Below are 24,398 nucleotides of genomic sequence, written 5' to 3'. Positions count from 1 at the left end.
TAAAGAGTCATAGTATAATAAGTAAAACAATTTAATAAAAGTCATAGTATAGAATGTCAAAATAGTCATAGTATTGTATGTCTTAAAAAAGTCATGGTATATTATGTAAAAATAAAGTCATAGTATAGTTTGTCAGGAAAAGTGATACAAAGTCATAATATAGCGTTATGAAAAATCATCCAGTTCCTAAGCAAAGACCATACCATACTGAGCTACCCTCAAAGCAGTGACACCGTGATAAAAAAGTGATTAAAAAAAAAAGTTATAGTATGTCGGAAGAAATCATGAAAAGTTATAATATAGTATGTTGGAAAAAAATCCTTAAAAAAGTCATAGTATGTCGAAAAAAGTCATAGTATAGTCAAAAAAGTGATAAAATGGTCATAGTATAGCATGTCGAAAAGTCAGAATGGCATGTCGAAAAAAAGTGATAAAATAGTCATAGTATAGTATATCAATGAAGTGATAAAATTGTCATAGTGTAGTATGTTGAAAAAAGTCATAGTATAGCATGTCGAAAAAAGTCATAGTATAGCATGTCAAAAAATGTGATAGAAAAGTCATAGTATAGTATGTCGGAAAAAGTGTGTCTTCAGCGCTTTAAAGTAGGTTTAGAAACTAATTGCATCCTACAGGATTTGAACACGCAAACTTCTGTCTTCCAATCATGCTCTTATCACTCTAAGCTATCTAACCTGACACAGGACTATGCTTTCGTCATATTTGGCTCTTTCACGTAGTATATTGGACCTCAAAACATAAAGGTTCAAACATTCAACCTTCTGTCTTCCAATCATTCTATTCTCATAGTATAGTTTGTCAAAAAAAAGTCATGGTATAGCATCTCAAAAAAAGTGATAGAAAAGTCATAGTATAGTATGTCGATGAAAACGGATAAAAAAGTCATAGTATAGCATGTCGAAAAAAAGTCAAAGTATAGTATGTTGGAAAAAAATGTGTCCTCAGCCCTGTAAAGTAGGTTTTGAATCTAATTGCACCCTACAGGATTTGAACACGCAACCTTCTGTCCTCCAATCATTCTCTTATCACGCTAAGTTATCGCTACATATTATACTATGACTTTTTTCGACACACTATGACTTTTCTATGACTTTTTTCAACATACTATACTATGACTATTTTATCACTTTTTTTCGACATGCCATTCTGACTTTTCGACATGCTATACTATGACCATTTTATCACTTTTTTGACTATACTATGACTTTTTTCGACATACTATGACTTTTTTTAGGATTTTTTTCCAACATACTATATTATAACTTTTCATGATTTCTTCCGACATACTATAACTTTTTTTTTTAATCACTTTTTTATCACGGTGTCACTGCTTTGAGGGTAGCTCAGTATGGTATGGTCTTTGCTTAGGAACTGGATGGTAACCATTTCAAGTATGCTATACTATGATATACTAAGACTTTTTTCAACATGCTATACTATGACTTTTTTCGACATGCTATAGTATGATATACTATGACTATTTTTGACATACTGTACTATTAAGTTTTTTCGACATACTATATGACTTTTTATGACCTTATTCAACACACTATACTATGGCATTTGTATCACTTTTCCCGACAAACTATGATATATATATACTATGACTTTTTCATGACATACTATACTATGACTTTTTATGACAAACTATACTACTATGACTTTTTCATAACTATATTATGACTTTTTTATCACTTTTTTCTACATACTATACTATGAGTTTTTATTACTTTTTTGACATACTATAATGACTTTTTTATAACTTTTTTAATACTATACTATGACTTTTTCATCCATTTTTTTCGACATGCTATACTATGACTATTTTATCACTTTTTTTTTTCGATATGCTATACTACAACCTTTTTATGATTTTGTCCAACATACTATATTATAACTTTTTATGATTTTTTCCGACATACTATACTATGACTTTTTTTGTATCACTTTTTCATCACGGTGTCACTGCTTTAAGGGTAGCTCAGTCATATTTGGCTCTTTCACTTAGGAAATTGGATCTCAAAGCATATAGGATTCAAACACTCAACCTTCTGTCTTCCAATCATTCTATTCTCATAGTATAGTTTGTCGAGAAAAAGTCATGGTATAGCATCTCAAAAAAAGTGATAGAAAAGTCATAGTATAGCATGTCGAAAAGTCATAGAATAGCATGTCGAAAAGTGATAAAATAGTCATAGTATAGCATGTCGAATAAAGTGATAAAATAGTTATAGTATAGTATGTTGAAAAAAGTCATTGTATAGTGTGTCAGAAAAAGTGATGCCTTCATCCCTGTAAAGATCTTGAAACTAATTGCACCCTACAGGATTTAAACACTCAACCTTCTGTCTTCCAATCATTCTCTTATCACCCTAAGCTATCTGACCTGACAAGGGATTATGTTTTCGTCATATTTGGCTCTTTCACTAAGTATGTTGGACCTCAAAGCATATAAGATTCAAACACTCAACCTGTCTTCCAATCATTCTATTCTCATAGTATAGTTTGTCGAAAAAAAAGTCATGGTATAGTATGTCGGAAAAAGTCATAGTATAGTCTGTTGAAAAATGTCATAGTATAGTCGAAAAAAGTCATAAAAAAATCATAGTATAGCATGTCGAAAAAAGTGATAGAAAGTCACAGTATAGCATGTCGATAAAAATGTTTAAAAAAGTCCTAGTATAGTTTGTCGAAAAAAAAGTAATAGTATAGTATGTCCGAAAAAGTCATAGTATAGCATGTCGAAAAAGTGATAAAATAGTCATAGTATAGCATGTCGAATAGTACTTCATCATAAAAAAAGTCATTGTATAGCATGTCAAAAATTTATAAAAATCATAGTATACTATGTCAAAAAATGTAATAAAAAGTTCTAGTATTGTATTTCATAAAAAGTCATAGTAAAGTTTGTCAAAAAAGTCATAGAGTAGTGTCATAAAAAGGCATAGTGTTGTGTGACAAAATTTACTAAAAAGTCATAGTATAGTGTCATAGAAAACGTCCTAGTATAGTATGTCAAAAAAGTCATAGTATAGTATGTCAAAAAGTCGTAGTACTGCATGTCATAAAAGTCATAGTATGGTATTTCATAAAAAGTCATAGTATAGTATGTCAAAAAAATGTAATAAAAAGTCATAGTATTGTCTGTCAAAAAGTAATAGTATTGTATGTCCTAAATGTCATGGTATTGTATGTCGAAGCAAGTGATAAAAAGTTATGGTATAGTTAGTCAAGAATCTTCATAGTATAGTATGTCATAAAAAAGTTATAGTTTAGTATGTCATAAAACAGTCATAGTATAGTATGTCAAAACATGTAATCAAAAGTCATAGTACAGTATGTCAAGAAATGTAATAAAAAGTCATAGCATTGTATATTAAAAAAGTCATAGTATTGTGTCATAAAAAGGTCATTTTCTAGTATGTTAAAAAAAATGCAACAAAAAAGTCATAGCATAGTATGTCAAAAAATTAATTGTATAGTGTTTTAAAAAAGTCATAGTATAGTATGTCAAAAAAGTATTAAAAAGTAATAGTACAGTATGTCATAAAAAGTCATAGTATAGTATGTCAAAAAATATAATAAAAAGTTATAGTATAGTAAGTCAAGAATCGTCATAGTATAGTATTTCCAAAAATGTAATAAAAAATCATAGTGTAGTGAATGTGACAGACATAATTCACCTTTATTGTTTAATGTAATATGTTGTGCATGTAATACGTTGGTTTAGGGATTGCGGTCCCTTTAAGCGTGTGATGACATGGAACCCGGGGGTTGGGTTGCTGGGCAGCACCATTTTCTAAATGAATTGTTTTCCCTATATAAATAAACGAGACACGCATTTGTGTGCTCAACGTGAGAAGTTGTCTCTGTCAAGTTACTACAATTTCTACACTGGTGACCCTGATGTGATTCCTCTTCTGATGTGGTGAATTCTGGGAGGTTGTGTGTAATGAATGTGACAGACATAATTCACCTTTATTGTTTAATGTAATATGTTGTGCATGTAATACGTTGGTTTAGGGATTGCAGTCCCTTTAAGTATTGTATGTAAAAAAGACAGTACTGTATGTAAAAAAAAATCATGGTATTGTGTGTCATAGTATTGTATGTAATAAAAAGTCATAGTATAGTATATCAAAAAATTCATTGTATAGTGTTTTAAAAAAGTCGTAGTATAGTATGTCAAAAAAAATTATTAAAACATAATAGTATAGTAGTACAGTATAGTCATAAAATATAATAAAAAGTTAGGTTGCCAGGTTGGCTCAGTTGGTAGAGCGGGTGCACATATGTGGAGGATTGCTCCTCGACGCAGTGGCCGCGGGCTCGACTCTGACCTGCGGCCCTTTGCTGCATGTCGTTTCCCCTCGCTCTCTCCTTTCATGTCTTCATCTGTGCTGTGGAAATAAAGGCCTAAAATGCCCCCCCCCCCAGAAGAAAAAAAAAAAAAAAAGTCAGTATAGTAAGTCAAGAATCGTCATAGTATAGTATGTCCAAAAATGTAATAAAAAGTCATAGTATTGTATGTAAAAAAGACAGTATTGTATGTAAAAAAAAGTCATAGTATAGTATGTCAAAACATGTAATCAAAAGTCATAGTATTGTATATCATAAAAAAGTCATAGTATACTGTATGTCAAAAAAATTAATAAAAAGTCATAGTATTGTATGTAAAAAAGTCATAGTATAGTATGTCAAGAAATTTAATAAAAAGTCATAGTATTGTATTTCATGAAAAGTCATAGTATATCAAAATAATCATAGTGTCAGGTTTCAGCGAATGTAGGACCCAATTGCAGAGACGACAGACACATGAATAAGCTCAAGGATTTTAATACTTAAAGTCCATACCCAACAGAAGAGGTCCTGTAACAGTAGGCAAATCCAAAAACAGGAAACAAGCAGAATCCCAAAAACAGGAACAGGCAAAAACTTAGAACAGTGGCAAGCAATCCACTGACAGAGACAAACGAGAACACTGAACAGTAAACACAGAAACAGATTACACGGCAGACAGATTGAACGGGAAACAGAATGAAATGATCCGACAAGAGACAAAGACAGAACAGGGACTAAATACACAGGTAACGAGGACTAATGAGGGACAGGTGACACAACAGGTGGAACAATCAAAAAAGGCGGGAAACAAACAAAGACAGGAAGTAAACTAGACAAGACAAGGCAGACAAGACAGACTACAAAATAAAACAGGAAACAGAACATAACTGAAAAACAAGACTACCACAATAAGACAAAACACCAAAACCCTGACAGTACCCCAAGGGACAGATCCCAGATGTCCCAAAAACAAAAACAGAACAAAAGTCAACCCAGGGAGGGCAGAGGGGGACCGGAGGAGGGACGAACGGAGGAACCAAAAAAAGTCAAACGGGCTAGAGAACAGAGAGGCCACTTGGGACAGGGAACAGAGAGGGACCACTTGGGACAGGGAACAGAGAGGGGCCACTCGGGACAGGGAACAGAGAGGGGCCACACAGGGACAGGGAACAGCGAAGGAAGAACCCTTTGGGCGGCCAAACAGGCCATCGAGGACCTTCAGGAGGTCGAGCAGGACGGCGAAGATCCTCAGGCGGCCGAACAGGTTGGTGAAGGTAGAGCCCCTCAGGCGGCCAAGCAGGACGGCGAGGACTCCGAGGCGGCCGTCGACGAAGGTAAAACCCCTCTGGAGGGCGGCGGCAAAGGCCAATCCCCTCAGGAGGCCGTCCGCGAAGGCAAAACCCCTCTGGAGGCCGTCCGCGAAGGCGAAACCCCTCTGCAGGCCGTCCGCGAAGGCGAAACCCATCAGAAGGCCGTCCGCGAAGGCGAAACCCCTCTGAAGATCGTCCACGAAGGCGAATCCCTTCTGGAGGCCGGCTGCGAAGGCGAATCCCTTCTGGAGGACAGGCAGGCTCAGCAGATGAAGGGGCAGCTGGGCTGAAGACAGACGACGGGTCAGCTGGGCTGGAGACAGGCGACGAGTCAGCTGGGCTGGAGACAGGCGACGAGTCAGCTGGGCTGGAGACAGGCGACGAGTCAGCTGGGCTGGAGACAGGCGACGAGTCAGCTGGGCTGGAGACAGGCGACGAGTCAGCTGGGCTGGAGACAGGCGACGAGTCAGCTGGGCTGGAGACAGGCGACGAGTCAGCTGGGCTGGAGACAGGCGACGAGTCAGCTGAGCTGGAGACAGGCGACGAGTCAGCTGAGCCAGTGTCTGCCAACAAGGTAACAGGATCAGTAACAGACAACAAGGCAACAGGGTCAGGAGTCGGCAACTCCGCCGACAGGGTAACTGGAACATTAGTCGGCCGGACCACCGACAAAACACCGGGAGCAGGAGTCGGCCGGACCACCGACAAAACACGGGGAGCAGGAGTCGGTCGGATCACCAACAAAGGCAAAGTCTCTGGGGGACAGGACAAAAGCAAAGTTTCTGGGGGGCAGGACAAAGGCAAAGTCTCTGGGGGGCCAGTCAACGTAGACTCTGGGAGGTCAGTAGATGTAGACTCTAGGAAGTCAGTTGATGTAGACTCTGGACGACTGGAAGACTCTTGAAGAGCGGTCATCGAAGACTCTTGAAGAGCGGTCATCGAAGACTCTTGAAGAGCGGTCATCGAAGACTCTTGAAGAACGATCATCGAAGACTCTGGACGTCAGCTGAGCCTCTGGATGGCTGGACGTCAGCGGCGGTTCTGGAAGGCTGGACGTCAGCGCAGGTTCTGGAAGGCTGGACGTCAGCGCAGGTTCTGGAAGGCTGGACGTCAGCTGAGACTCTGGACGGCTGGACGTCAGCTGAGACTCTGGACGGCTGGTCGTCAGCGGCGGTTCTGGGCGGCTGGACGTCAGCGGCGGTTCTGGGCGGCTGGACGTCAGCGGCGGTTCTGGGCGGCTGGACGTCAGCGGCGGTTCTGGAAGGCTGCATGTCATTGGAGGTTCTGGAAAGCTGCACGTCAGCCCAGGGTCAGGAGAGCTGCACGCCAGCCCGGGAACAGAAGGGTTGCACGTCAGCTCGGGAACAGAAGGGTTGCACGTCAGCTCAGGAACACAGGTCAGCTCAGGCTCAGGAACACAGGTCAGCTCAGGCTCAGGAACACAGGTCAGCTCAGGCTCAGGTACACAGGTCAGCTCAGGCTCAGGTACACAGGTCAGCTCAGGCTCAGGAACACAGGTCAGCTCAGGCTCAGGTACACAGGTCAGCTCAGGCTCAGGTACACAGGTCAGCTCAGGCTCAGGTACACAGGTCAGCTCAGGAACACAGGTCAGCTCAGGAACACAGGTCAGCTCAGGCTCTGGCTCGCTGGACAGCGAGGACTCTGGGCTGAAGAGAGGGTGAAGCAGGGCATGGCGTCGGGAACCATGTTGTCTTCTACCCCGTCTCCGGCCTCCACGGTTCCCAGGGAATATGGCTAGGCGAGTTCCCTCAAAGGATTTCTTGCAGTTGAGGGTGCCTGCAGAGTGGGTTGCCGTAGAGCCGATAGTAAAGCTTTCAGGGGAGCCGCTAGTAGGCGAACTGGACTGTTGTCTTTCAGCTTGAAGGCTGGCAGCTTTGGCCTCCTCAGTCTTTTTAACAGACATGGCAAAATATTGAAGCAAAGTCATATGAGTTTCTGGCTCTCCTCCAGGTAGAAAGACAGGACTGGGCGAAGCGGGCAAAGGAGCAAGCGGGGTCAAAAACAGAGACCCTGTAGCCAGGATTCTAGCAGGCCGAGAAGCAGGCAGGCTCGTCGGTGCTAGCTGGCTCGGAATCTGATGAGGCGCAGGTACTTGAGTGAGTGAAGCCTTTGTGGAGCTAACTGGCTTAGCTGAACACAATTTTTTAGTAAGCGGAGGAGCTGGAGCAAAAATGAAGCTGCTAATCCAGTTTGGAACAGAGTCCTTTAACCAAGGTTTTTCCGAAACTTTCACACGTGCTGCTGCCAAAATTGCCTCCTTTAAGGCACCTAATTACTGCTAGCTTCCTTCCACCTGGCTTTGAGCTCCACCAGGTCACACATAAGGTCACACAGTTCATCAGAAACCTCTGCTGGGTCCATTATTATGGTCGGATCATTCTGTCACGATTCTCTAGGGCAGAACCCAGAAGCAGACCAGGACAAGGTGAGTTGAGAAAAGGTGAGTATTTATTTACAGACTTAAATGTGGTAGCAGGAGAATCCAGGTGACGAAGCAGGCAGTGGAGGTGAGTAGGTGGAAGAGAATGAGCTGATCCAATGTAGATACGGCAGAGGTGGAGTGAATCTTCCAGGAGAGTAACTGCTGACAGAAGAAACGGAGGTGAGTGAAAAGCACAAACAAATAACAGAGCAGCAAAACTAACTCTAGGCAAACTGAGGCTGAGACACTGGCACAACATACTGTTAGTGGCTAACGATCCGGCAGGGAATGGATGTCAGGTCAGAGCTTAAGTAGTGGAGAGGTGGTGATCAGGACCAGGTGTGCAGGTAGCTGATGAGATGCAGGTGTGGGTAGTAGAGAGATCTCCCGCCTTGCAATGTTGCCAGGCAACCGGACAGGGTGCGTTCAGGAACACAGGAAAACAGGCTCCAGGGCAGAATACAGGCAACTCAAGCAGAAAACAGACTCAAACAGCGGAATTCATGACACATAGTATAGTATGTCAAAAAGTCATAGTATAGTGTCATAAAAAGTCATAGTATTGTATGTCAAAATGCCATAGTATAGTACGTGAAAAAAGTCATAGTATAGTATGTTAAAAAAGTCATAGTATTGCATGTCATAAAAAAGTCATAGTATGGTGTCATAAAAACGTCATAGTATAGTATGTAAATTACGTCATAGTATGATATGTCAAAAAATGTAATAAAAAGTCATAGTTATAGTATGTGAAAAACGCCATAGTAGGGTATGTAAAAAAATGTATTAAAAAGTCATAGTATATTATGTAAATTACGTCATAGTATGGTATGTCAAAAAATGTAATCAAAAGTCATAGTTTATAGTATCTGAAAAACGTCATAGTAGGGTATGTCATGAAAGTCATTGTATAGTATGTCATAAATAAGTTGTAGTGTAGTATGTCACGAAAAAGTAATAAAAAGTAATAGTATAGTATGTCAAAAAAGTCATAGTATAGTGTCATAAAAAAGTCAAAGTGTAGTATGTCAAAAAAAGTCATAGTATTTTATGTCATAAAAAAATCATAGTATAGTATATCATAAAAAGTAATAGTATTGTATGCAGGGTACACCCAGGAACTTAAATTTAAGGCTTTTTAAGACCTTTTTAATACCATTTCAAATGAAATTCAATGCCAACTTCGTACCCATTCCGACAGAAGAATGAGGGGAAAATGTCAAATCTGTATACATTTTAAACCCTAGAAAAAAATGATGTACAAGTAGGCTACTTGAATTAAATAAAACATTTCATTTAAATTATCAGTCATATTTAATAAAAACATTTGGATTATAATATCCAATAAAATAAGATATATTACACTGCATAATGAGCACATTTACTTTTGGTACTTTAAGTATATTTTAATAATACTTTTGTACTATTACTTAAGGAAGATGTTGAATGCAGGACTTGTAACTGACAAGTAATTTGTAACTCTACAACACTGTTTTTTTCTACTTTTACTGCAATACATGATCTGAGTAAGTCTTCCCCCAACAACAGTCGTGCACATTCAGTTTTTAATTAGCCTACATTTGTAACAGTTAATTTTGTTACGGTATGAACTTTATACTAGGAAAGGCAAAACAATATGAGACCTTTGTAATGAAATCCAAGACTTTGTATACCAAATTCAAGACTTTTAAGGCCTTAATTGCGATGAGAAACCTAGGATGGCCAGACGCGATGAAAAACCTAGGATGGCCAGACGCGATGAGAAACCTAGGATGGCCAGAACCGATGAGAAGACTAGGATGGCTAGACGCGATGAGAAACCTAGGGTGGCCAGATGCGATGAGAAAACTAGCATGGCCAGATGCGATGAGAAATTTAGGATGGCCAGACGCGATGAGAAACCTAGGATAGCCAGACGTGATGAGAACCTATGATGGCCAGACGTGATGAGAAACCTAGGATGGCCAGACCTGATCACAAAGCTAAGATTTGCAGACGCGATGAGAAACCTAGGATGGCCAGATGCGATGAGAAAACTAGGATGGCCAGACACGATGAGAAACCTAGGATAGCCAGACCCAATCACAAACCTAGGATGGCCCGGACGCGATAAAAAACCTAGGATGGCCAGACGCAATGAGTATAACTGTTTGTTCATTAAAACCTTTACAAACCACTCTTTCTGTCTGTGCGTGTGTAATCTCTGCGTTCTGGGTCAGAACAAACCCTAACAAAAGCATAGCTTGAATCGGACGTTTAAGCCTTTAATTTTTAAAATCCTGGATCGGAATTTTCCGATATTGGCCAGTGACAGACCGGGATGTGTATGGTACCACCCTGAGGTGAAATGAGTCTGACTTAACAGGACGTTTTGTTTTTAGAGCAGCCGGAAAAAGAGTCCCAATATGGCTTAAATTCCCAGCCCAAATATAGCCAAAGCATAGCTTTAATCGGACTTTTAAGCCTTGAATTTTAATATCCTGGATCGGAAGGGTCCGATGACAATCCTATTATTATTTCATAGATAGATAGAGATACTTTATTACTTTTTGTATCCTATTATTTCATGTATACTCTGTATGTGTGCTGTGCGTCAGATATTTTGCTACTGCAATACTGGAATTTCCCATTTTTTTGGGATGAATAAAAATCTATATCTATCTATCAGGAGCGGTTCTACATTGAATTACACCCAGGGCGAGACCCTCTTCGAGTGTATATATACTATATATTTATTTAAGTTCAGATAACTTATACTGCGATATTTTGTGCAGAATTGTGTTCATTGTCTTTTGGCAATGTTGGAGGTGGAGATTGTGCAACTTAACAGGACGTTTGGTTTTTAGAGCAGCCGGAAAAAGAGTCCCAACATGGCTTGAATTCCCAGCCCAAATACAGCCAAAGCATAGCTTTATTCGGACGTTTAAGCCTTGAATTTTTAAAATCCTGGATCGGAAGGGTCCGATATTGGCCAGTGACAGACCGGGATGTGTACGGTATCACCCTGAGTTGAAATGAGTCTGACTTAACAGGACGTTTGGTTTTTAGAGCAGCCGGAAAAAGTGTCACAACATGGCTTGAATTCCCAGCCCAAATACAGCCAAAGCATAGCTTTAGTCAGACGTTTAAGGCGAGACACTACAGGTGAATAGGCTAAAATTTTTAAATAATAGATATCTCCATGAAACTTCCTCAGTTGATTACTTACACAAGTATATAAAAAAAAGTATTACAAGTTTTTGAAATGTTTATGTTTAATTATGCAAATTAGGCATTTTCTCATTAAATATGCGCGATTTTGCATATATTTTTGGTAGATAGATCTGAAAATATGATAAAGCCAGGTGCAAAATTCTTTTTTCATTTTGTTTACACACAAGATGAAAACAAAATTACAGAGGGATTTCAGGATATCTGCTTTCATTACCTAGGAAATCAAGATATACTGTCCATAGCCTTAAAAAATCGATTTTCGCCATGTTTTTTAGCTTAAAATTTCACATAAATCAGGGCAGGAATGATTTATTAACAAATCCCTCTGTAAATATCTTCAGAATACTACTAAGTGTATAACTGGAAAGTTTGGTGTACATAGGTGCTACATAGGCTGTGATGTTTATACTGGAGAATGACAAAAAACTCATTTTGAGAAAATGGCATTTAAAGATTTAAATAGTGGAATTTAATACATTTCTATTGGAAAAATTGCTCAAAAACAGAATAAATGCTCAGGCCCTTAGTGATAATAATATAGAATATTTCAAGTTCATGAAAATTGATTATTTAATAAAATGGCAGGCATATAAGGCCTACAACTGCAGTAACTCAATGAATTAACATTGGCGTATCATGCACAAAGTTGCCGACAAAACCCACACTGGACAGGTGTATGGACACAGAACAAGACCAACAGTAGATGTCACAGCTTTTTAAAGTCTAACTGTCCATTCCAGCACCATATGTATTTTAGCTGTGCTTAGACTCTTGCGCCTATGTTTTACACTGGCAGCTGTGACGGTCTCAGCTTTTGAGGTCCTGAGCATCAGTTTCTCTCATTGAATTGACCGTCACAACTGTGCTCTGAAGCCACAACTTCTCCATAACAGAAAGCATGGCAGAGGCACCTTCATGGCCATACTTGCTACTGCTCCAGCTTACTTTTCCCACAAAACAGTCCCCTCAGTCAGCTGATGGTGAAGCTAACTAACCAGAAACAGTCCTCTCAGTCAGCTGATGGTGAAGATAACTAACCAGAACCAGTCCTCTCAGTCAGCTGATGGTGAAGATAACTAACCAGAACCAGTCCTCTCAGTCAGCTGATGGTGAAGATAACTAACCAGAACCAGTCCTCTCAGTCAGCTGATGGTGAAGATAACTAACCAGAACCAGTCCCCTCAGTCAGCTGATGGTGAAGATAACTAACCAGAACCAGTCCTCTCAGTCAGCTCATGGTGAAGCTAACTAACCAGAACCAGTCCCCTCAGTCAGCTGATGGTGAAGATAACTAACCAGGCTCCCATCAGCACTGGTTCATAACACAACATAACAAAACTAATTATGACTCATTCAAAAGACCAATATTTAGAACATTGGAGAAAGCAAACAAAGTAGACTAAATTATTATTTGACAGATTATCTTCACACTGTCAGAGATACGAAGAAGAGACGGATCCTGACTAAATACAGGCTCAGTGACCACCAGCTGGGTCTGACAGAGATACACTTCCTCCTCCACTGGGAAAAACTATCTTCACTAAGAGAATTACACTTTGAAAAAATAGCCAAAAAAAGTTCATACCAGAAGAGAACCTAGTAGTTCTCCTAGGAGAAGAGACAGCAGCTCCACTGACAGCTACATATGGATCTGCCTGCTACAGCCTGAGGGACTCACACCACTTAGGATCCCAAAATAACAGATCTGTTTAGTAGCCTATTATATAGTAATTATATTATACAAAACTAACTGTTGTGTAATGTAATTGTTTTGTAATATAGTGTGTTGTATCGCAATCAGTACAGTGTGGTACATATGTGACAAATATTTAATATATGACATGTAGGCTATGACTTTCTGTAAACTGCTTTGAGAGAGAGAGAGAGAGAGAGAGAGAGAGAGTCTGATTACCTCCGCTGTCTGAACACTGAACACAAAGTGTAGTAAAATAAAGAACTAAATGTGTATTTCGGACTTTATTCCACCACAAGTCTGAAAGAAGACATGTTATTGAAGACAAATAGCCCAAAATCTCAAAATTGACCAGTGAAAAAAAAACAATGTTTTTGCCTGCCGTGTCTCGCCTTAAGCCTTGAATTTTAAATTCCTGGATCGGAAGGGTCCGATATTGGCCAGTGACAGACCGGGATGTGTACGGTATCACCCTGTGGTGAAATGAGTCTGACTTAACAGGACTTTTGGTTTTTAGAGCAGCCAGAAAAAGTGTCACAACATGGCTTGAATTCCCAGCCCAAATACAGCCAAAGCATAGCTTTAATCGGACGTTTAAGCATTGAATTTTAAAATCCTGGATCCGAAGAGTCCGATATTGGCCAGTGACAGACCGGCACGTGTACGGTATCACTCTGAGGTGAAATGAGTCTGACTTAACAGGACGTTTGGTTTTCAGAGCAGCCGGAAAAAGTGTCACAACATGGCTTGAATTCCCAGCCCAAATACAGCCAAAGCAAAGCTTTAGTCAGACGTTTAAGCCTTGAATTTTAAAATCCTGGATCGGAAGGGTCCGATATTGGCCAGTGACAGACCTGGATGTGTACGGTATCACCCTGAGGTGAAAACAGTCTGAGTTAACAGGACGTTTGGTTTTTAGAGCAGCCGGAAAAAGTGTCACAACATGGCTTGTATTCCCAGCCCAAATACAGGCAAAGCATAGCTTTAGTCAGACGTTTAAGCCTTGAATTTTAAAATCCTGGATCGGAAGGGTCCGATATTGGCGAGTGACAGACCTGGATGTGTACGGTATCACCCTGAGGTGAAAAGAGTCTGACTTAACAGGACGTTTGGTTTTTAGAGCAGCCGGAAAAAGAGTCACAACATGGCTTGAATTCCCAGCCCAAATACAGCCAAAGCATAGCTTTATTCGGACATTTAAGCCTTGAATTTTTAAAATCCTGGATCGGAAGGGTCCGATATTGGCCAGTGACAGACCGGCACGTGTACGGTATCACCCTGAGTTGAAATGAGTCTGACTTAACAGGACGTTTGGTTTTCAGAGCAGCCGGAAAAAGTGTCACAACATGGCTTGAATTCCCAGCCCAAATACAGCCAAAGCAAAGCTTTAGTCAGACGTTTAAGCCTTGAATTTTAAAATCCTGGATCGGAAGGGTCCGATATTGGCCAGTGACAGACCTGGATGTGTACGGTATCACCCTGAGGTGAAAACAATCTGACTTAACAGGACGTTTGGTTTTTAGAGCAGCCGGAAAAAGAGTCCCAACATGGCTTGAATTCCCAGCCCAAATACAGCCAAAGCATAGCTTTTTTCGGACATTTAAGCCTTGAATTTTTAAAATCCTGGATCGGAAGGGTCCGATATTGGCCAGTGACAGACCTGGATGTGTACGGTATCACCCTGAGGTGAAATGAGTCTGACTTAACAGGACGTTTGGTTTTTAGAGCAGCCGGAAAAAGAGTCACAACATGGCTTGAATTCCCAGCCCAAATACAGCCAAAGCATAGCTTTAGTCAGACGTTTAAGCCTTGAATTTTAAAATCCTGGATCGGAAGGGTCTGATATTGGCCAGTGACAGACCTGGATGTGTACGGTATCACCCTGAGGTGAAAACAGTCTGACTTAACAGGACGTTTGGTTTTTAGAGCAGCAGGAAAAAGTGTCACAACATGGCTTGAATTCCCAGCCCAAATACAGGCAAAGCATAGCTTTAGTCAGACGTTTAAGCCTTGAATTTTAAAATCCTGGATCGGAAGGGTCCGATATTGGCCAGTGACAGACCTGGATGTGTACGGTATCACCCTGAGGTGAAAACAGTCTGACTTAACAGGACGTTTGGTTTTTAGAGCAGCCGGAAAAAGAGTCACAACATGGCTTGAATTGCCAGCCCAAATACAGCCAAAGCATAGCTTTAGTCAGACGTTTAAGTCTTGAATTTTAAAATCCTGGATCGGAAGGGTCCGATATTGGCCAGTGACAGACCGGGATGTGCACGGTATCACCCTGAGGTGAAATGAGTCTGACTTAACAGGACGTTTGGTTTTTAGAGCAGCTGGAAAAAGTGTCACAACATGGCTTGAATTCCCAGCCCAAATACAGCCAAAGCATAGCTTTAATCGCACGTTTAAGCCTTGAATTTTTAAAATCCTGGATCGGAAGGGTCCGATATTGGCCAGTGACAGACCTGGATGTGTACGGTATCACCCTGAGGTGAAAAGAGTCTGACTTAACAGGACGTTTGGTTTTTAGAGCAGCCGGAAAAAGAGTCCCAACATGGCTTGAATTCCCAGCCCAAATACAGGCAAAGCATAGCTTTAATCGCACGTAACCCTAACCCAACGTTTAGTCAGGAAACTGTTTTGAAACCATTTCAATTTCTTTTCAAAGTATAAAGTTGAATAAAACCTCCACAATTCAAAGAGTAATGATCCAATCCTTCATTTTACTTGCAAAACGCATTGTATGGAACCATCCATGTTATTTTTGAGGCAATTTGGTTTTACACATACTGTACAATAGAGACAACAATATACATATAGACACATATTAAAATAATATACAAAAATACAAATGTACAAATAATATCAAGACAAGTACACATGGAGTGGGATGTAAAGTGCAAAAGGTAATAGTGCAAAGTAGTGTGCAAGATGCATATATTAAGTGACTTACTTAAGTAAGTAACTTAGTGTGCAAGTAACTCTTTTCTCTCAACTGGAAGATCTGGATTTTGCTGACGACATGGTTTTGGTCTCGCATACGCATCAACATATGCAAGAGAAAACCAGTCGTCTTAACAACTTTGCACAGCAAATAGGTCTTAAGATCAATCAGATGAAGACAGAGCTGATGACGCTCAACATCCCAAACCCCCCAAAAATACAAATAGAAGACACAAACCTACCCATGACCAACCATTTCACTTACCTAGGCAGCATTGTCAGCCATGATGGAGGAGCAGGCAAAGACATCACAAGCCGACTCAGCAAGGCCCGAAACACCTTACAGAGACTAAACAACGTCTGGAAGTCTGCCCAGTACAGCACCAACACCAAGCTGAGACTGTACCAGAGCTGTGTCCTGTCTACCCTGCTATACGGCTCTGAGTGCTGGCGAACAACTGAAAGTGATCTCCACAAACTGTTGACCTTCCACACCAAAAGCCTACGTAAAATAAAGAGAATATTCTGGCCCAACACCATCTCCAATCAACTTCTACTCAGCCAGTGTAAACATGACAACATGGCTACCATCATTATGAGAAGGCGATGGAAATGGATTGGACATGTAATACATAGAGAGCGAGAAAACATCACACGAACTGCCCTTCACTGAACACCAGATGGCAAACATTAAAGAGGCCAACCCAAGGATACCTGGCGCAGGATGGTGGAGGGAGAGCTGAAGACACTACATCACACCTGGGGCTCTATAAAGACACTGGCCCGAAACAGACAAGAGTGGAAATCCTTTGTTGTTGCCCTACATGCCAACAGGCATAATGGGCAGTAAGTTAACTTTACTTGCAAAGAGCATTGTATGGAACCATCCGTGTTATTTTTGGGCAATTTTCTTGAAAGAAACCCACATTTCTGATGTAGAAACTTTGAAAAGAGGGGACCACAGGAGGGTTAAATTTAATATTTCTGTTTGTCTGTGATTTAACTGTCATTATTGAGAGCTGCTAAGCTGTGTTTCATTGTTGAAAACATATATAAAATAAAGATATATTCTATTCTAAGTGAACGACCATGGGTGACGTCACACATGCTCTGTCCATTAATATCAACAGTCTATGCTTGAAATGCGCCATCTTTAGTTTAGAGGATCTTTGCTTTTACATCTTTAATTACAATCATCAAAGTGTTGTCAATCTGTCATTTCTCAATATGCAACCACACACACAACCCTACAGCAGAAAACACCGTCAAAATCAATCAATGGATCAAGTTACTATTCCATCATTTCCTTAATGAAATAATGTGTTCATGTATTCATTCTGTTACTGATATTTTAACTAGATATCTGTAATTAATTAATAAGTGTAAGGTATTTTAATGTCTTACCTCTCAGTTGAAGGTTAAGAGGAAGTTACTAGGAACAGCTTTTATTGTGAAAAGCGGAAGTGGATAAAGTGTAAGGTGGCAAAGAAAGCAGTGCAGGAGGAAAGAGTTCAAATCAATGTGCAGTATGGGTCACCAGATTACGCAGAAATAATTAATAGGTCAGTAAAAGAAATGTGGCAAAATTTATGGGATTGTGAAAGGAAGGGGAGAACGTATTATTCAGTACAAAGAATGGTAGAGAAAGAAAGATGTGCTTATAGATGTAAGAGAAGAGATGCAGTAGTTTTATCCAGATTGAGGCTTGGGCATTGTGGGCTGAGGAGTGGGCTGGCTCTGATTAGTAAACATCCTGATGGAAAGTGTGAATGTGGAGACAAGGAAACAGTGAAGCGTGTATTAGTGCAGTGCAGGAAGTACTCTCCTCAGAGGAAGAAACTGTTCAGGGAACTGGGTGCAACTGGAGAAACTGTTTTTACTTTATGCACTTTATTGAATTTGGACAGTTGGAACAAATTGAAGAAACTGATGGAGTACTTGCGACGTATTGGAGTATATAAAAATATATAGATAATTACTTTTAAGCAAGTTGGGAATAGTGATTAGTGAACAGCGGAGGGCAGCAATACGCCATAGATGCGTCTAGTCTGCCGGAAATAAAAAGAAGAAGAAGATAAAGTGTAGTATTGACTGTGTTGTGGTTGAATAAAGTGAGCCGTGCAGTGCCGTCTCTGTTCCGCCATTGGACGCCCGTGTTTCTTTATTTTATAGTCAGACCTGAGTCTAGGCAACAGAAGAAACCCTCGGTTACATTAGTAAACAAACATCTGCCCGGAAGTTGTTGGTACGACCCGGAATAGCGACCGTCCCCGGAACTAACGGTAACTGTTTGTGTGTCACATCGTGGTGAGGACGGCGGAGTAAAAGGCGCCAGTGTTTAGTTTCTTAAGAAGAAAGAAAGGTCCCAAACTGCTGGATGTGGTTTTAAAAGCTGGAACAAAGCTACACAGAGCAGGTTGGTTTTCTCTTTTAATGTCGCAGGGAGTCGGTGCTAAAGCTAAGGTTAGCCGCTAGCAGCTAGCTCCTGCTAAGCTAACGTGTTGTTGTAAACTGCCGCTGAAAACGGGCGATTCCCAACGAAGCTGTTAGTTGATAGTTTCAACCCGGTGGCTGTACCTTATTTGGCTCTGGTCTGTACCTTTGTCACGCCCCAAAATGTACATTACAGACCAGCTCACACAGGAGGAGGTGGCGTAGGTCTCAGACACCAGTTTAGCTGCGGAAGTTTGGAAGTTGTTCAAGGAACTTTAAAATGAGCCACGGTCGTAAATGCAGTGTCCCAGGCTGTACAGGGAACGGTGGCACTTGTCATAGTCTCCCCAAGGAAGCAGACAGCCGACGGGCATGGCTGATGTTTCTCTATAAGAAGATCCCTGTGAAGTTCGACACTCAGTTATTCATTTGCTCGAACCATTTCACCGAAGACAGCTTTGAAAACCTTGGACAGTTTAGAGCAGGATATGCTAAGCTGCTGTTGCTGAAAAAAGGGACTGTTCCGACCGTGTGGTCGTCACAACAGCAAGCTGTAAGTATGATTCTGTCGCTAGCAGCTATTAGCAATGCTAACGTATCCTAGCTGTGTCTAGTATAGGTAGAATGTGTGATGATTGACTTAAGTGATAATGGGGTTAACGTTATTTCATTTTCCTGACTGTGTTTCATGCGAATAAATAACCTGTGTTGTCATGTACATCTACAATCATGAATTACTGCGGTCAAGCCAGCCGACACTTGGATCTCCGTGGTCAAATCAGCCGACACTAAACTTGTAATGCGCTCTTATTCCGGCACGCGTGGTAAATGCATTCAAACGGCCGAGATCGAGTAGCGAAGTTGGCGAGATGATGCACATTGGACTACTTCCGGTTTTCAAAATAAGATGTTAATACAACGTACATATGAAAACTAGTAATGGATTATATTCACCAGAAGTAAAATATATGTAACCTGTGTCTGTCCTTTATACAAAAAAAATGAGTGAATGGTGAAAGGAATGTATAGTTTGAGTTTACAAGAATACAACAATAATTCCAGACTGATTTATTTCAGGGGACACCTCTGACTACACCCATATTTAAAATCAGGCAATTAAACGGTATCAATTTGGAGATTTTTGGAAGCAAAGTCCCATACTTCTGCTGTAAAATGACTCAAAATATGAAACTGGAGGTGCTATAAAAAGACTTTGGTCCATAGTTCCAGGGAATGACTGACATATTTGTGTACAGGGCATCACTTAATACTGTCATACTGTAAATCAAACATTTTTACTGTATAATTTTGAAGATTTCTGGAAGCAAAGTCCCATACTTCTGCTGTAAAGTGACTCAAAATATGAATTTGGAGGTGCTATAAAAGGACTTTGGTCCATAGTTCCAGGCAATGACTGACATATTTGTGTACAGGGCATCACTTAATACTGTCATACTGAAAATCAAACAATTTTACTGTATAATTTTGGAGATTTCTGGAAGCAAAGTCCCATACTTCTGCTGTAAAATGACTCAAAATATGAAACTGGAGGTGCTATAAAAAGACTTTGGTCCATAGTTCCAGGGAATGACTGACATATTTGAGTACAGGGCATCACTTAATACTGTCATACTTTAAATCAAACAATTTTACAGCAGAAGTATGGGACTTTGCTTCCAGAAATCTCCAAAATTATACAGTAAAAATGTTTGATTTTCAGTATGACAGTATTAAGTGATGCCCTGTACTCAAATATGTCAGTCATTACCTGGAACTATGGACCAAAGTCCTTTTATAGCACCTCCAAATTAATTTTTTTAGTCATTTCACAGCAGAAGTAGGGGACTTTGCTTCCAGAAATCTCCAAAATTATACAGTAAAAATGTTTGATTTTCAGTATGACAATATTAAGTGATGCCTTGTACTCAAATATGTCAGTCATTGCCTGGAACTATGGAACAAAGTCTTTTTATAGCACCTCCAGTTTCATATTTTGAGTCACTTTACAGCAGAAGTATGGGACTTTGCTTCCAGAAATCTCCAAAATTATACAGTAAAAATGTTTGATTTTCAGTATGACAGTATTAAGTGATGCCCTGTACTCAAATATGTCAGTCATTACCTGGAACTATGGACCAAAGTCCTTTTATAGCACCTCCAAATTAATTTTTTTAGTCATTTCACAGCAGAAGTATGGGACTTTGCTTCCAGAAATCTCCAAAATTATACAGTAAAAATGTTTGATTTTCAGTATGACAATATTAAGTGATGCCTTGTACTCAAATATGTCAGTCATTGCCTGGAACTATGGACCAAAGTCTTTTTATAGCACCTCCAGTTTCATATTTTGAGTCACTTTACAGCAGAAGTATGGGACTTTGCTTCCAGAAATCTCCAAAATTATACAGTAAAAATGTTTGATTTTCAGTATGACAGTATTAAGTGATGCCCTGTACTCAAATATGTCAGTCATTACCTGGAACTATGGACCAAAGTCCTTTTATAGCACCTCCAAATTAATTTTTTTAGTCATTTCACAGCAGAAGTATGGGACTTTGCTTCCAGAAATCTCCAAAATTATACAGTAAAAATGTTTGATTTTCAGTATGACAGTATTAAGTGATGCCCTGTACACAAATATGTCAGTCATTGCCTGGAACTATGGACCAAAGTCTTTTTATAGCACCTCCAAATTAAATTTTTTAGTCATTTTACAGCAGCTGTAAGGGACTTTGCTTCCAGAAATCTCCAAAATTATACAGTAAAATTGTTTGATTTTCAGTATGACAGTATTAAGTGATGCCTTGTACTCAAATATGTCAGTCATTGCCTGAGAACTATGGACCAAAGTCTTTTTATAGCACCTCCAGTTTCATATTTTGAGTCACTTTACAGCAGAAGTATGGGACTTTGCTTCCAGAAATCTCCAAAATTATATAGTAAAATTGTTTGATTTTCAGTACGACAATATTAAGTGATGCCCTGTACTCAAATATGTCAGTCATTACCTGGAACTATGGACCAAAGTCCTTTTATAGCACCTCCAAATTCATATTTTGAGTCACTTTACAGCAGAAGTATGGGACTTTGCTTCCAAAAATCTTCAAAATTATACAGTAAAATTGTTTGATTTTCAGTATGACAGTATTAAGTGATGCCCTGTACTCAAATATGTCAGTCATTACCTGGAACTATGGACCAAAGTCTTTTTATAGCACCTCCAAATTCACATTTTGAGTCATTTTACAGCAGCTGTAAGGGACTTTGCTTCCAGAAATCTCCAAAATTATACAGTAAAATTGTTTGATTTTCAGTATGACAATATTAAGTGATGCCCTGTACTCAAATATGTCAGTCATTGCCTGGAACTATGGACCAAAGTCTTTTTATAGCACCTCCAAATTCACATTTTGAGTCATTTCACAGCAGAAGTATGGGACTTTGCTTCCAGAAATCTCCAAAATTATACAGTAAAATTGTTTGATTTTCAGTATGACAGTATTAAGTGATGCCCTGTACTCAAATATGTCAGTCATTGCCTGGAACTATGGACCAAAGTCTTTTTATAGCACCTCCAAATTAATTTTTTTAGTCATTTCACAGCAGAAGTATGGGACTTTGCTTCCAGAAATCTCCAAAATTATACAGTAAAAATGTTTGATTTTCAGTATGACAGTATTAAGTGATGCCCTGTACACAAATATGTCAGTCATTGCCTGGAACTATGGACCAAAATCTTTTTATAGCACCTCCAAATTCACATTTTGAGTCATTTCACAGCAGCTGTAAGGGACTTTGCTTCCAGAAATCTCCAAAATTATACAGTAAAATTGTTTGATTTTCAGTATGACAGTATTAAGTGATGCCCTGTACTCAAATATGTCAGTCATTGCCTGGAACTATGGACCAAAGTCTTTTTATAGCACCTCCAAATTAATTTTTTTAGTCATTTCACAGCAGAAGTACGGGACTTTGCTTCCAAAAATCTCCAAATTGATACCGTTTAATTGCCTGATTTTAAATATGGGTGTAGTCAGAGGTGTCCCCTGAAATAAATCAGTCTGGAATTATTGTTGTATTCTTGTAAACTCAAACTATACATTCCTTTCACAATTCACTCATTTTTTTTGTATAAAGGACAGACACAGGTTACATATATTTTACTTCTGGTGAATATAATCCATTACTAGTTTTCATATGTACGTTGTAGTAACATCTTATTTTGAAAACCGGAAGTAGTCCAATGTGCATCATCTCGCCAACTTCGCTACTCGATCTGGGCCGTTTGAATGCATTTACCACGCGTGCCGGAATAAGAGCGCATTACAAGTTTAGTGTCGGCTGATTTGACCACGGAGATCCGAGTGTCGGCTGGCTTGACCGCAGTCATGAATTGTAGATGTACATGACAACACAGGTTATTTATTCGCATGAAACACAGTCAGGAAAATGAAATAACGTTAACCCCATTATCACTTAAGTCAATCATCACACATTCTACCTATACTAGACACAGCTAGGATACGTTAGCATTGCTAATAGCTGCTAGCGACAGAATCATACTTACAGCTTGCTGTTGTGACGACCACACGGTCGGAACAGTCCCTTTTTTCAGCAACAGCAGCTTAGCATATCCTGCTCTAAACTGTCCAAGGTTTTCAAAGCTGTCTTCGGTGAAATGGTTCGAGCAAATGAATAACTGAGTGTCGAACTTCACAGGGATCTTCTTATAGAGAAACATCAGCCATGCCCGTCGGCTGTCTGCTTCCTTGGGGAGACTATGACAAGTGCCACCGTTCCCTGTACAGCCTGGGACACTGCATTTACGACCGTGGCTCATTTTCAATATCCTTGAACAACTTCCAAACTTCCGCAGCTAAACTGGTGTCTGAGACCTACGCCACCTCCTCCTGTGTGAGCTGGTCTGTAATGTACATTTTGGGGCGTGACAAAGGTACAGACCAGAGCCAAATAAGGTACAGCCACCGGGTTGAAACTATCAACTAACAGCTTCGTTGGGAATCGCCCGTTTTCAGCGGCAGTTTACAACAACACGTTAGCTTAGCAGGAGCTAGCTGCTAGCGGCTAACCTTAGCTTTAGCACCGACTCCCTGCGACATTAAAAGAGAAAACCAACCTGCTCTGTGTAGCTTTGTTCCAGCTTTTAAAACCACATCCAGCAGTTTGGGACCTTTCTTTCTTCTTAAGAAACTAAACACTGGCGCCTTTTACTCCGCCGTCCTCACCACGATGTGACACACAAACAGTTAACGTTAGTTCCGGGGACGGACGCTATTCCGGGTCGTACCAACAACTTCCGGGCAGATGTTTGTTTACTAATGTAACCGAGGGTTTCTTCTGTTGTCTAGACTCAGGTCTGACTATAAAATAAAGAAACACGGGCGTCCAATGGAACAGAGACGGCACTGCACGGCTCACTTTATTCACCCACAACACAGTCAATACTACACTTTATCTTCTTCTTCTTTTTATTTCCGGCAGACTAGACGCATCTATGGCGTATTGCTGCCCTCCGCTGTTCACTAATCACTATTCCCAACTTGCTTAAAAGTAATTATCTATATATTTTTATATACTCCAATACGTCGCAAGTACTCCATCAGTTTCTTCAATTTGTTCCAACTGTCCAAATTCAATAAAGTGCATAAAGTAAAAACAGTTTCTCCAGTTGCACCCAGTTCCCTGAACAGTTTCTTCCTCTGAGGAGAGTACTTCCTGCACTGCACTAATACATGCTTCACTGTTTCCTTGTCTCCACATTCACACTTTCCATCAGGATGTTTACTAATCAGAGCCAGCCCACTCCTCAGCCCACAATGCCCAAGCCTCAATCTGGATAAAACTACTGCATCTCTTCTCTTACATCTATAAGCACATCTTTCTTTCTCTACCATTCTTTGTACTGAATAATACGTTCTCCCCTTCCTTTCACAATCCCATAAATTTTGCCACATTTCTTTTACTGACCTATTAATTATTT

General features: G+C 40.0%; 1 pseudogene; it reads left to right on the top strand.

Annotated features, from left to right (window-relative positions):
• The window catches only part of LOC116057041, a 395,907-nt pseudogene that overhangs the window by 297,131 nt on the left and 74,378 nt on the right, over positions 1 to 24,398 (top strand).

This window comes from Sander lucioperca, chromosome 5, assembly GCF_008315115.2.
Source record: "Sander lucioperca isolate FBNREF2018 chromosome 5, SLUC_FBN_1.2, whole genome shotgun sequence".
Classification (NCBI taxonomy): domain Eukaryota; kingdom Metazoa; phylum Chordata; class Actinopteri; order Perciformes; family Percidae; genus Sander; species Sander lucioperca.
Note: the sequence above shows the minus strand (reverse complement) of the source record. Positions and strands in the feature narration are given on the sequence as shown.